Raw genomic sequence first — 14,874 nt, forward strand, 5'->3', positions numbered from 1 at the left:
AATATAGGGTTAATTTTTTTTATTTTGAGTGCACGAAACCTGAAAATATGTTTCATTTAAGACATAAAGCCAGAAAAAAATTTTACTTGATGTAAATGAAATCGATTGTGATTTTTGAATAAAAAACATTTTTTTTTATTGGTAAAATAAAAATCTGTGTAACAAAAAAATTTTTGGTGATAAAGAACGACAGTAACTCTGTGGTATTTTGCCCCATTTTCGTTGAATTGCCGTCTTGAGATAATGGACACTGATATTTTTAGTGCCATCCTTACTCTCCAAAATGTCCCAGGCGTAAATCTCCAATGGAATGAGATCCGGAGATTTGGTTGTCATTGTGCAGTAGAAATAAAGCGAGTAACCTCTTTTGTAACTAGGGATGGGCTTTATTTGGCTTGATTGTTTAGTTTTTTAATGCGTGTCAAGTAAAAAAGTGATCTGTCAAGTTTTTTGTAAGCTAATTTTTTTCTCTCTAATTTTATATTTCTAAAAAGACACATAGAAACTATAGTTGTAACATATTTATAAGGACTAATGTGGTACATTTTTTGTTCAATTATAATTAAAAAAAATCTATAGTTCTCTTACGTATATATCTTATTTGTGTTTTCTTATCCAATAAGCAATGCCTGTTCTGGAAAGGCATTTATCGTTCTAAATAATTTATATACCAAGGTAGGAATATATAGAATGACCTTTGGTCTAATTATTATAATAATTAAAATAAATATAAGTTTTCTTTACAATATATAAAGACTGTTATTGTTTATTGTTATATTGTTCTTGTTTCTTTTAAATTCCTTTTGTTATTTCTACCTTTTATGATATTTTTGTTTTTATTTTAATAATATTTAAGCAAAAAATAATTAAACCCAATAGTATGAGTATTTTTATTTGTCAAGTTTTTTTTTTCGTTCAAAATAAAGTTTTTTTTTGGTCATTGTCAAGCTTTGTGACAAATTGGATCTGGCAAGGCTATTTGTAGCCGATTCTTGGTTGACGCGTGCTGAGGGCGAAAGTGCCGCGTCCTGTTGCAGCGTCCATGGATTGCCGCCAAAACGTTTGTCTGTCCAGCACTTCAATACTGCGTTTTGGGAATTTGTCTGATAACATTTATTTTGGCAACGGTCATTGAATACGAGCGTGAAGCGAACATCGGCCATTACGGCGGCCCACAACATTACCATCGGCTGAGCTTGATTTCTGGTGTCCTATCGAAAGTGTGCAATTGCAGCTTTCCTCTTTGGCAAGTAAACCCTATCAACATTCTCAATTTGGAATAGCTTTTTATAATATCGAAAACCAAATTTGGTAACTCGCAACTTTCGTGCAATCGGAGCAACTCCCTGGCTCTTTCCACTCATACTTTTTGGACCTGAGCTCTTACACTTTTTGCCACTTCAATGGTATTAGTCCAATCTCATTTAGTGTTTTCTACAACTGCGACGTGGATTACGATCAAATCTGGCCTCAATTTTCGGCTTACGACCGGTCGTTTTTTCGACCACTTTTTGGACGTGATGCACGGTTGGCACATTTGGTAAAATTCTACCAGTAATAGCAGATTTTTACAGTTTGGTAGATTGGTAAAATTCTTGATGTTTTGGCAAAATTCTCTATATAAATAAAATTTTGACAAAATTCTCTATAGAAATAAAATATTGACAAAATTCTCTATAGAACTAAAATTTTGACAAAATTTTCTATAGAAATAAAATATTGTCAAGATTTTCTATAGAAAAAAAATTTTGACAAAATTTTCTATAGAAATAAAATTTTGACAAAATTTTCTATAAAAAAGTTTAATAAAATATTCTATAGAAATAAACTTTTGATACAATTTTCTATAGAAATAAACTTTTGATAAAATTTTCTATTGAAATAAAATTTTGACAAAATTTTCTATAGAAATGAACTGTTGACAAAATTTTCTATGGAAAAAACGTTTTGACAAAATTTTCTATAGAAATAACGTTTTGACAAAATTTTAGATATAAAATTTTGACAAAATTTCCTACTGAAATACAATTTTGTCAAAAATTTCCTTAGAAATATAATTTTGCCAAAATTTTCTATAAGAATACAATTTTGACAATATTTTCTATAGAAATAAAATTTTGACAAAAATTTCCATAGAAATAAAATTGTTACAAAATTTTCTATAGAAATAAAATTGTTACAAAATTTTCTATAGAAATAAAATTTAGACAAAATTTTCTTAAAAAATAAAATTTTGACAAAATTTTCTATAAAAAAAAGTTGGTAAAATTTTCTATAGAAATAAACTTTTGATAAAATTTTCTATAGAAATAAAATTTTGACAAAATTTTCTATAGAAATGAACTGTTGACAAAATTTTCTATAAAATAAAATTTTGACAAAATTTTCTATGGAAAAAACGTTTTGACAAAATTTTCTATAGAAATAACGTTTTGACAAAATTTTCTGTAGAAATAAAATTTTGGCCAAATTTTAGATATAAAATTTTGACAAAATTTCCTACAGAAATACAATTTTGTCAAAATTTTCCTTAGAAATATAATTTTGACACAATTTTCTATAGGAATACAATTTTGACAATGTTTTCTATAGAAATAAAATTTTGACAAAATTTTCCATAGAAATAAAATTTTTGCAAAATTTCCTATAGAAATAAAATTTAGACAAAATTTTCTTAAAAATAAAATTTTGACAACATTTTCTATAGAAACGAAACGTTAACAAACACTGCCAGTATCATGGAATGAGCAATGGTACTAGAAACAATATATTTATTCGCATTTAAATGCTGGAGGGCTCTAACGATAACCACATGTAGTTTTTCAGCCAACTATAAAGCAATAAAACAAATTAAATAAATCAAAATGCTTGTGTACGTTTTTAAAAATAAAATGAACTGTCACTGGAATAAATATGTCAGTTGTGAGAAAAGATGGTTAGAAATGATAACAACCTGCACTTGGTTGAATATACTCTGCTATTCTAAAGAGGAGTATATATCTGCTGTAGACCAGACCAAGAGAAGAAATATTATCATCTCCATGTTATTTTCTCGGACATCATGTATGTGATTTCGATAACCATTTTATGATTAATTAGAAAAGAAAATTTTTCCGCAAAAATGTTGTTTTCTCCCCATAAAAGCTTAACACGTTGCTCTAGGGTGTGATCATATTTCTTCTCTGCGTGCCTATAAACGTAAAAGGTTATCACTTTATTTATGTCCTTTATCATGTATAAATAGTTAAAATTTTGGCAACAATATCAATGATTTCTAGCATCCTATAGTGTCGTATTATGCCAACAAATAAACGTTTTCGCTGTCATTTCGATTATTGTGTTATTTATTGCAACCGTGAACAGTCGATTCTATATCGAACGTGGTAGCAAGGCAGAATGGTTGGATGGATGCGCTCATTCACAAATAAAAACATAACGTTCAAAGTCTATGGATTTTTCCAATTTTCAAAATTTCCAATGGCCCATTTGTATCTTTGTATTTGATATGGTTCAATTCAACGGCTGGCTTGTATTGTCATTGCACAAGGCCCATTGTAGATGTAGTCTTTGCTGTTACTGAAGTTCATTCATCATCACAATGTCGATGACGATGATGATGATGATGATGGTGATAATGGCCATGACGATATTGTTGGCGTTAAATGCGATTTTTGTTTAGTTTACTTCTATTTGAGATTCTATAAGTTTTGTTTTCTCCCTCTCTCCCTCTTTTTCTCATATATACATGGACTCCTGGTTGAGGCCATTGTCATTGGAGCCTTTTTTATGGGCTTGTAATACACAAATATTTGCTGTCTCTTCTGTAACAAAATAACTTTCGAATTTTATTCGACCATATCGACTTGCATGTGAAATTGTAGTTATGTAAGTGTTCAAGTTTATGTGGGAGGGGAATTTGGACCATTCTATAGACTTTGTCATAGTAGAATGCACAATTCATTGTAATCAAAATATCAAACAAAAATTTTTGTTCAAGCATGGATATTTGCTTATAATAGAAAAAAAAATTACGTGAATGCAAATATTTTATTTTTTTAAGAATTTTTTTCGTTTGGAATGACCAAAGTGATGAATTATTGTAATTTATAAAATTTTTATAGCAAAAAGTAAAAATGACAATGATTTTTATTCCAAAAAAGGAAGATATTTTAAATTAAACAAGTTAATTTGTCTAACAAGTATATACGGCCGTAAGTTCGGCCAGGCCGAATCTTATGTACCCTCCAACATGGATTGCGTAGAAACTTCTACTAAAGACGGTCATACACAATTGAATTACTTGGGTTGCGGCCGAAGGCAAGGCATCTTAAAACTTCTCAACATCATCTTTTAAATTGTGAATTAGTCCATGTGGGATATATATTAGGCAAAACAAAGGCTGAATAAATACGTATATATTCAGTTCTTGACCGGTATATACACGGATGAAAAAGACTGTTTTTCATATGTTTGGCTACAAACATTATATGTTTGGAACACAAATTTTTAAACACAATATTTTTGAGTGCAAGCATATAATGTTCATAAACTAGCATAACATGTTTGGGACATATATGTTAATATGTTAGAACATATTATGTTTGGGCCATAAAATGTTTGCAAATATAATATGCTTGGATGCAAACATATATTAATTTAGAAATAGCCTATAAACATATATGTGTTTAGTAGCTTGGAGCGCTATTTAACAGGGAGCGATATTGAATTAAGTTGGTGGTTGTTGCTTGTTATTACAAAATTTAAATTTTATTTTTCCTTGGGCAATTGATCAGCTACTTCTTTGATCCTTACAAACTGTGTGGTCCGCTGTTCGAATCCCCGTCCGGCAAAAGGTAAAATTAAAATAAAAACAAGTATATACGGCCGTAAGTTCGGCCAGGCCGAAGCTTATGTACCCTCCACCATGGATTGCGTAGAAACGTCTACTGAAGCCGATGGCAATGTATCATAAAACTTCCTAACAACGTAATATATACCACATAGTCCATACGTAGTATATATTAAACTACAAAAGGGCCGATTAAATACGTATATAATTAAGTTTAAAGTTTCTATAGAAATAAAATTTCGACAACATTTTCTATAGAAGTAAAATTTTGGCAAAATTTTCTATAGAAATAAAATTTGGAAAAAAATTTCTATAGAAATAAAATTTTGTCAAAATTTTCTATAGAAATAAAATTTTGACAAAATTTTCTATAGAAATAAAATTTTGACAAAATTTTCTATAGAAATAAAATTTTGACTAAATTTTCTATAGAAATAAAATTTTGACAACATTTTCTATAAAAATAAAATGTTGGTAGATTATTTTTGGCTCGAGTGGCAACCATGATTATGAACCGATAAGGACCAATTTTTGTGTGATTGGGGATCGGCTATATATAACTATAGACCGATATGGACCAATTTTGGCATGGTTATTAGCGGCCTTATACAAACACCACGTTGCAAATTTCAACCGGATCGGATGAATTTTGCTCCTCCAAGAGGCCCCGGAGATCAAATCTGGGGAACGGTTTATATGGGGGCTATATATAATTATGGACCGATATGGACCAATTCTTGCGTGTTTGTTAGAGACCACATTCTAACACCATGTTCCAAAATTCAACCGGATCGGATGAATTTTACTCCTCCAAGAGGCTCCGGAGGACAAATCTGGGGATCGATTTATATGGGGGCTATATATAATCATGGACCGATATGGACCAATTCATGCATGGTTTTAGAGACCATATCCTAAGACCACGTACCAAATTTCAACCGGATCGGATGAATTTTGCTCCTCTAAGAGGCTCCGGAGGTCAAATCTGGGGATCGGCTTATATGGGGGCTATATATAATTATGGGTCATTAGAGAACATATACCAACACCATGTACCAAATTTCAGCCGGATCGGATGAAATGTGGTTCTCTTAGAGGCTCCGCAAGCCAAATCGGGGGATCGGTTTATATGGGGGCTATATAAAATTATGGACCGATATGGACCAATTTTCGCATGGTTGTTAAAGACCATATACTAACATCATGTACCAATTTTCAGCCGGATCGGATGAAATTTGCCTCTCTTAGAGCAATCGCAAGCGACCTACATCAATAACAACTACTTGTGCCAAGTTTCAAGTCGATAGCTTGTTTCGTTCGGAAGTTAGCGTGATTTCAACAGACGGACGGACGGACATGCTCAGATCGACTCAGAATTTCACCACGACCCAGAATATATATACTTTTTTGAGCATTCAGGTCGAAAACCTATGTTGTTAGCACCTATATTACCTGTTTATTTTCATAATTCATTATGATTGTAAATATATAAATAAATAAATAAAATTTTGAGCACAATATTGTTTGGGAGAATTTTTTTTAAGCATATAATATTTTTGGGTGCAAAATGCTTCCAAACATATTATATGGTCACATAATAACATATTGTTTTTTGGAAGACAACATTATTGAATTTGGATGCAAAAATACAAAATGTTTGGAACTAAGACTACCCAAACATATATTGTTTAGGCCAATATGCTTTCAAATATATTATATTTTTGCATGGTTGTTAGAGACCATATACTAACACCATGTACCAAATTTCAGCCGGATCGGATGATTTGGTTATTAACTACGATTTCTATAAACCCAAAAGTGGTTCAAAAAATATCGATGCGAAAAAGCCAAATTTTCCAAAAAAATCGTATTTTACAATGGTAGTTTTCCGACAGAAAACTATAAAAGATTGTCATATAGATGATACTCTAACGTAAGTAATAAGACCAACTAGAAGAAAAGCTACTGAAGTTGACAAAGTTGTAAGCAATTGAGTGAACAAATCCGATGTAAAACCATGCAAATATGAGTAACTTACCCACACAAAAATGACTCTCGGCTACAGGGAAATGCATTTTGGTGGTCAGGGTATAATAACTTTGATCTGACAAAAAATGTACCTACACAGAAAAAAATATAACCAAAATATTTCCAATTAAAAAGTTAATTGAAGTTGAAAAAAATTTCAATTAATAAATTAATTGATACAATTAACTTTTTAATCAAGATAGAAATATTAAGTCAATTAAGTCGATGATTGGAAATTTAAAAATTTTTAATTAAAACATTAATTGATACAATTAACTTTTTAATCAAATTCGGAAGACTAAGTCATTTAAAGAAAGTGATGAATATTTTTTTAATTTTTAATTAAAATTGTTAATCCAAATAAAAACCAATTCAGAAAATAATTGAAAATAGTTACATTTCTTAATTAAAAAATTAATTGAGTTTGGCTATCAACATCAATTAAATTTTTAATTGAATCAATTAAAAAATTGATTGAAATTTGCTAATGAAATCAATTAATATTTTAATCAAGAATTTTTTCTATGACCAATTAAAACTGTGATTGATACTATCATTTTCGTGATTGAAGACATTTCAATTAAAAAATTAATTGGATCAATTAATTTCGTGATTGAATCAGAAAAAAATTTTTTTGTGTGTACCAGAAATATTGATTTACGAGGGCAGTTCAGAAACTTCTTACCCTAGCGCGGTATAAACAGAAAAAAGTTAAGTGTTTTGGAAACTTCCATCTCTGTTATGAACACATGTTAAATTTTCTTTCGACCTTCATATAGAGACAGGTGTTCAAAAAAGACGCATCCGCAATTTTTTTACAATGGAAAAATTAGGAATGCGTGCTGTCATAAAACATTTATATAAAAAAGGTTTCTCGGCACAAAAAATTCATAATGATATGGTGAATGTGTTAGGTGAAAGTGCTCCGTCATATGCAACAGTAAGAAATTGTGTTGCTGAATTTAAACGTAGTCGTACAAGCATTGAAGATGAACCACATAGTGGACATCCAGCAACAACGACAGAAATTGTAGCCAAAGTGCATGATATGGTATTAAATGATCGACGAATAACAGTGCGTGAAATTGCTAATATCATGGGCATCTCAAATGATCGAGTCCATTTAAATTTGCATGAAGAACTACAGATGAAAAAGCTTTCTGCAAGATGGGTGCCGCATTTGTTAACAGTCGATCAAAAACGCATAAGAATGAACATTTCTCAAGCTTGTTTGGATCGTTTTAAGCGAAATAAAATGGATTTTAAGCGTCGTTTCATAACTGTTGATGAGACATGGATCCACCACTATACTCCAGAGACAAAATAACAATCCAAACAATGGACTGAATCTGGAGGAAGTGCCCCAAAGAAGGAAAAAACAATTCAATCGGCTGGTAAGGTTATGGAAACGGTTTTTTGGGACTTCAAAGGTATTTTATTGATTGACTATCTGCAAAAGGGTAAAACAATAAATGCATAGTACTATTGCAACCTTTTGGATCAATTAAATGTACAAATTCGAGAAAAACGTCTTGGTTACAACACACAAAAAAATAATTTTTCATCAAGACAACGCACCAGCGCACAAGAGTGTTTTAACAATGGCTAAAATCAACGAATTGAAGTACGAGATGCTTGACCACCCACCTTATTCTCCTGATTTAACTGCCAATGACTTTTACTTGTTCCCAAATCTAAAAAATTCCTTCGTGGCAAGCGTTTTACCTCAAATGAAGATGCAATTACAGTTGTAAACCACTATTTTTAAGACCTTGAGGAAAACTATTTTATTCAAGGGATAGAATTGCTAGAAAAGCGTTGGACTAAGTCTATTGAAGTTTCAGGAGATTATAAAACAAAAATACTTTTGAAAAACTAACTATTCTCTTTCATTGATAGGCTAAGAAGTTTCCGACCCGCCCTCGTAAGACCCCATTAAATATATACCGATCGACTCAGAATCACCTCCTGAGTCGATCTAGCCCTAGGTGTCCGTCCATCTGTCCATGTATTTATAGTTTGCAGGATTCGGGTCGCAATTATTAACCGATCTTGATGAAATTTGGTATGTGGCGTTTTGTTGGGACAAGGACGAACGCTATATATATATATATATATATATATATATATATATATATATATATATATATATATATATATATATATATATATATATATATATATATATATATATATATATATATATATATATATATATATATATATCGCCCGATTTTCGAAAATTAGGTCTTAATAGTCTTATTTATTTAGCGAACTTACTCACACAGTAACCTTCTGTGGTATCAATAAAACCTGCAAAATATCATTTAAATCGGTTCAGATTTAAGTATAGCCCCCACATATATGTATCGCCCGATTTTGAAAAATTTGTCCCCAATAACCTTATTTTTGACCATAGTGGCCTCATTTATTATCAGATATTAGTCAAATTTAGCACAAGGTACCCTTCTGTGGTATTAATCAAACTTGCCACACATTATCCAAATTGGTTCAGATTTAGATATAGCTCCCATATATATGCATCGCTCGATTTTCACAAAGTTTATCATAATTCTGTTATTTATTAACCAACGTTACTTAAATTTAAAATTTTGATGTATTAGACGATCTATTTAGCCATACATGTAGCGTGTACATAAATATATTGGTCGATTTGCACAAATTTGGACCTCTTTTTAAACCCTGCGCCACACTGTGGAACAGGGTATTATAAGTTAGTGCATATGTTGGCACCACCCAGAAGGAGACGAGGTAGACACATGGTGTCTTTGGCAAAAATGCTCAGGGTGGGCTCCTGAGTCGGTATAGCCATGTCGTTCTGTCCATGAACACCCGCCTTGCATACCCAAGGTCGTGGGTTCGATTCCTGCTTCGACCGAACACCGAAAAGTTTTTCAGAGTTTCTCGAAGCGGTTTCACTGCAATGTGGAACGCCGTTCGGACTCGGATATAAAAAGGATGTCCCTTGTCATTGAGCTTAACATTGAATCGGGCAGCACTCAGTGATAAGAGAGAAGTTCACCAATGTGGTATCATAATGGACTGAATAGTCTACGTGAGCCTGATACATCGACCTGCCACCTAAGTGACTCACATTTTCCTTTATTTCTAATCGACCGATAAATCATAAATACACTTTTGCGAAGTTGCCTCAAAATTGGTTCAGATTGAAATAATTCCTATATTTATGCCCTTCACCACTACTGTGGTACAGGGTATAATAAGTTTGTTCATTTGTATGTAACGCCAAGAAATAGTGGTCATAGACCCATCTTTTAGTACACCGATCGGCTTAGAATTAAACTCTGAGTAGATTTAACGATGTCCGTCTGTCTGTCTGTCTGTCTGTCCGTCCGTCTGTCTTTATATGTAATTTTGTGAACACAGTACAGCTCGCGATTTAAGTCCGATCGTCCTCAAATTTGGCATAGGGCCGTTTCATGGGACAGAGACAATCGCTATTGGTTTTGGAAACAATCGGTTCAGATTTAGATATTGCTGCCATATATATTTATCCCCGATTTGGTCATAGTTAGCGTGTTTATCAACCGATTTTCTTGAAATACCGTACATCCAAATATTTTATGAATCTCGAAAATCTTGCAAAATATCAGCCAAATCTATTCAGATTGAGATATAGCTCCCATATATATCTTTCGTCCGATTTAGACTCATATGACCACAGAGGCTAAAGTTTACTACCGATCTTCGTGAAATTTTGCACAGAGGGTAGAATTGACATTTTACCAATGCTTGGTAAATTTGATTGAAATCGGTTCAAATTTAGATATAGCTCCCATATATATCTTTCGTCCGATTTGAACTTATATGGACTCAAAATCCAGGGTTTTGGTGTGATTTGTGTCAAATTTTGTACAAGGGGTACGTTTAACAGTATCGTTAAGTCTGTCAAATTTTGTTAAAATCGGTTCAGATTTAGATATAGCTCACATATATATCTTTCGCCCGATTTGGACTTATATGGTCTCAAAAGCCAGAGTCTTGCTCTGGCTTACTTCAAATTTTGCACAAGCGGTACTTTTAATGATACTATTGTATGTGCCAAATATGGTCAAAATCGATTCAGATTTAGATATAGCTCCCATATATATCTTTCGTCCGATTTGAACTTATATGTCCTCAAAATCCAGGGTTTTGCCGTGATTTGCTTCAAATTTCGCACGAGGAGTACGTTTAGTAGTATCGGTAATTGTGCCAAATTTAATTGAAATCGGTTCAGATTTAGATATGGCTCCCATATATGTCTTCCGATTTGCACTCATATGACCAGGGGGGCCAAAGTTATAATCCCATTTACGTGAAATTTCGCATAGATAGCAGAATTATTATTCTAACTATACATGTCAAATTTAGCCAAAATCGGTTCAGATTATATATAGCTTCCATATATACGTACACCAGAGTTGTTGAAATATGGTGAACTGTTACACATTTTAGACCCATTTTCAATGGAAGTTATTTCCAATTAACTGGATAGCTTTAGCCGATTTAAATTTTAATTCTACAGATTTTGTAGAAGTAAAGAAATTGTCTCCTTTATGTTATGTAGCTTCCAGCAAATGTGAAGTAGTTGAGATGGTAACACAAATTTTGGCCTACATAGGGGTGAAGGGTATAATATAGTCGGCCCCGCCCGACTTTAGACTTTACTTACTTGTTTTTTTTTTCTAACATTGTGTTCCACCCTAGTGCATTTGCCGACTCAATTTTTGAGTCTATAGATTTTGTAGAAGTCTATTAAAATTTGTCGAGATCGAGTGATATTTAAATGTATGTATTTGGGACAAACCTTTATATATAGCCCCCAACACATTTGACGGATGTGATATTGTATCGAAAATTTAGATCTACAAAGTGGTGCAGGGCCCCGCCCGACTTTAGACTTTCCTTACTTGTTTTAATAATGGAAGAAATATTAGTGGCATACATACGCTGTAGGTTCGGAATCAATTATAGCTCCTAAACTCAGACATTTCTGTTCAGATTGTGATAAAATTCCCATAACTATGTACCCCTTAATGTTCTTACATATGTAAATGCGGGTTATCTCCCAATCGTGGTATACCCCACAAACAATGTTTACTAATTCAGTAGTGGTGGTTCAGGGTATGATATAGTCGGCCCCGCCCGACTTTCTACTTTACTCACTTGTTTTTTTATCGAAATTGATAATTGTGAAAAATGGGTCATATGTGCGATTTTCCCATCACTGCCTAAGAAGGACAGGAAATATTCGATTGCACAACGAAAATGACAACAACAAAGAAACTGTAGTTGAAGGAAAACAAACAAACAAATGAACGAATAGCCAAAGGAAACGACATCAACCAGACAAACAAGCAAGACCAAAACAATAGCAATAACATTTCCAAATATTTACTTCTGGCACACAAGGTATCTTGCGGCATGGTAGGGACAACTTAAATGTTTGCAGATTTGCAAATTTTCTTGGGAAAATTTTAATGCTTTGGGGAAGCCCCTTAGTATAGCGAAAGATTTCCTATGTCCCTATGGCATTGGTTTGGGACCGAGAGTTAGTTCGTGTGCCACAAGTGGATGCCAAAATTTAAAGTGCAAAATAAAAATAACAATGTAAGTTTTCCATGAGCTCAATAAGTTTTCTTGTTTTTATACCCACCACCATAAGATGGTGATGGCCATCTTCCATTCCGTTTGTAACATATCGAAATATCGGTTTCCGATTATATAAAGTATATATTCATGATCGGGGAGAAATTCTAAGACGATGTCCGTCTGTTTGTCTGGATATCTGTTGTAATCAAGCTACAGCCTTCAATAATAAAACTATCTTGCCTAATTTTTGCACAAACTCGTTTTTGTCTCTAAGCAGGTCAAATTCGAAGATGGGCTATTTATATATACCCGATATATACCCCCAAATAAACCGAGCTCCCGATTTGATATCTTGAGGGCATGGAAGCCACAATTTTCCTCCGATTTACTTAGAATTTGAAATCTAGAGGTATTTTAAGTCATTTAAGAGCTGTGTTAAAGGCTAATTGAATCGGAAGCAATTTTGCAAAAGGAATTGATCAACGGTGAACATACTTTTCAGTATATTCGGCTGACATATTTCTGGTCCTAAAATACCCCTAAGTTTCCAATTTCAGGTAAAGTGGATAAAAACTACAGATTCCAGGAGCCCAAGAAATAAATTCGGGAGGTAGGTCTATATGGAGGATATACCAAAACATGGACCAATACCCACAATTTTCGCCAACTAATGGCCCTACAATACCTCTAGAATTCTATTTTCATACAAATTGCGACACACCTACTTGTTGTCTTAAAATACCTCTAAATTTTCCATTTCAGGCAAATCGTAAATACAGTTTCTAGACGCCCAAGAAGTAAAATCTGGAAATCTGTCTATACGAGGGCTATACCAAAACATGGACCGATACACCCCATTTCGACACACCAATTTTTGGTCCCAAAAGTACTTCTATATTTGTAATTTCATGCAATTCGAATAGTAAATACAGTTTCTAGAGGCCCAAAAAGCTAAATCGAGAGTTCGGTCTATATGGGGGTTGTACCAAAACATGGACCGATAGGCACCATTTTCGGCACACTTTTGATGGTCCTAAAATTTCAAATTTCAGGCAAATTGTATAAAAATTACGGCTTTTATAAGCCCAACCCCCAAATCGGGAGGTCGGTTTATATGGGGACTATATCAAAACTTGGACCGATATAGTCCATCTTCGAACTTGACCTGACTGCAAGCACAAAACGAATCTCTGCCAAATTTCAGGACGATAACGCCATTATTGAAGGCTGTAGCGTGATTACAACAGACAGACATACGGACAAGAATTTCTCCCTGATCGAGAATATATACTTTATATAGTCGGAAATCGATATTTCGATGTGTTACAAAAGGAATGACAAACTTATTATACCCCATCACCCTTATATGGAGGTGGGTAGAATACAAATTTGACAAAATATGATTGTTTTGTTTGGTAGTATTTTGGTAAAATTTTCTCAAATTTTAGTGGATTATTTTTGGCTCGAGTAGCAACCACTATAGACATCGCTAAACCGACTCTGGGGAAGGTACTGAGCATTATTGCCAAAGAGAACATGTGCCTATCCCGTATCCTTTTGGGTAGGATATAACTACTCGTATTGTCGAACCTTGGTTAACCATGATATACAGGATCGCTGAAAGATTTATTCCAGTGACAGTTATTTTTTTTTTAAGTTTACAAAAGCATATTCATCTATTACATTCAAAAATAATGTTATTTGTGCGAGAATTCAAGCATAATAGTGAAATTTCTTTAAATTTGGCTGGTTAAAACTCACGAACACTTAAATGTGAATAAATCTTTTGGTTGTCGTACCATTTGTGATTACCGTGAAATCCATTGCTCGTTAAGGTGAGTACTATGTTCGGTTTTTTCACCAAAACACTAAATTAAAAGTACAAAAATATTTATGAAGACTATTATATTTTTATCAAGTCTTATCAAAAACTGGATGGAAAAGATCCAATGAATTGATTGATAATCATTTTATATTTCTAAATTAATTAATTAAGAAAAGTAACCGTGAAAAAAAGCTGGTTTTCAGCTTGAAAACTGAACATAGTACTCAGCTTTACCGCGTAATCCACACCTCAGTGGTGGAAAATTTATTCGCGAGCTGAACATATGAAACTGAGAACGGATGCAACACATATTGAAAAATGAGCTTGGACCGAAACCAAAAAAGAGCGTTGGGCTTTTACGCTTGGGGCATTTTGAGGACCAATATTAGCAGTAAACAAGTATATACGGCCGCAAGTTCGGCCAGGCCGAATATTATGTACCCTCCACCATGGATTGCGTAGAAACTTCTACGAAAGACTGTCATCCACAATCGAATTACTTGGGTTGTGTTATCTTAAAACTTCTTAACATCGTTAGTCCATACGTTGTATATAT

The sequence above is a fragment of the Haematobia irritans genome, chromosome 4 (assembly GCF_050003625.1).
Source record: "Haematobia irritans isolate KBUSLIRL chromosome 4, ASM5000362v1, whole genome shotgun sequence".
NCBI lineage: Eukaryota > Metazoa > Arthropoda > Insecta > Diptera > Muscidae > Haematobia > Haematobia irritans.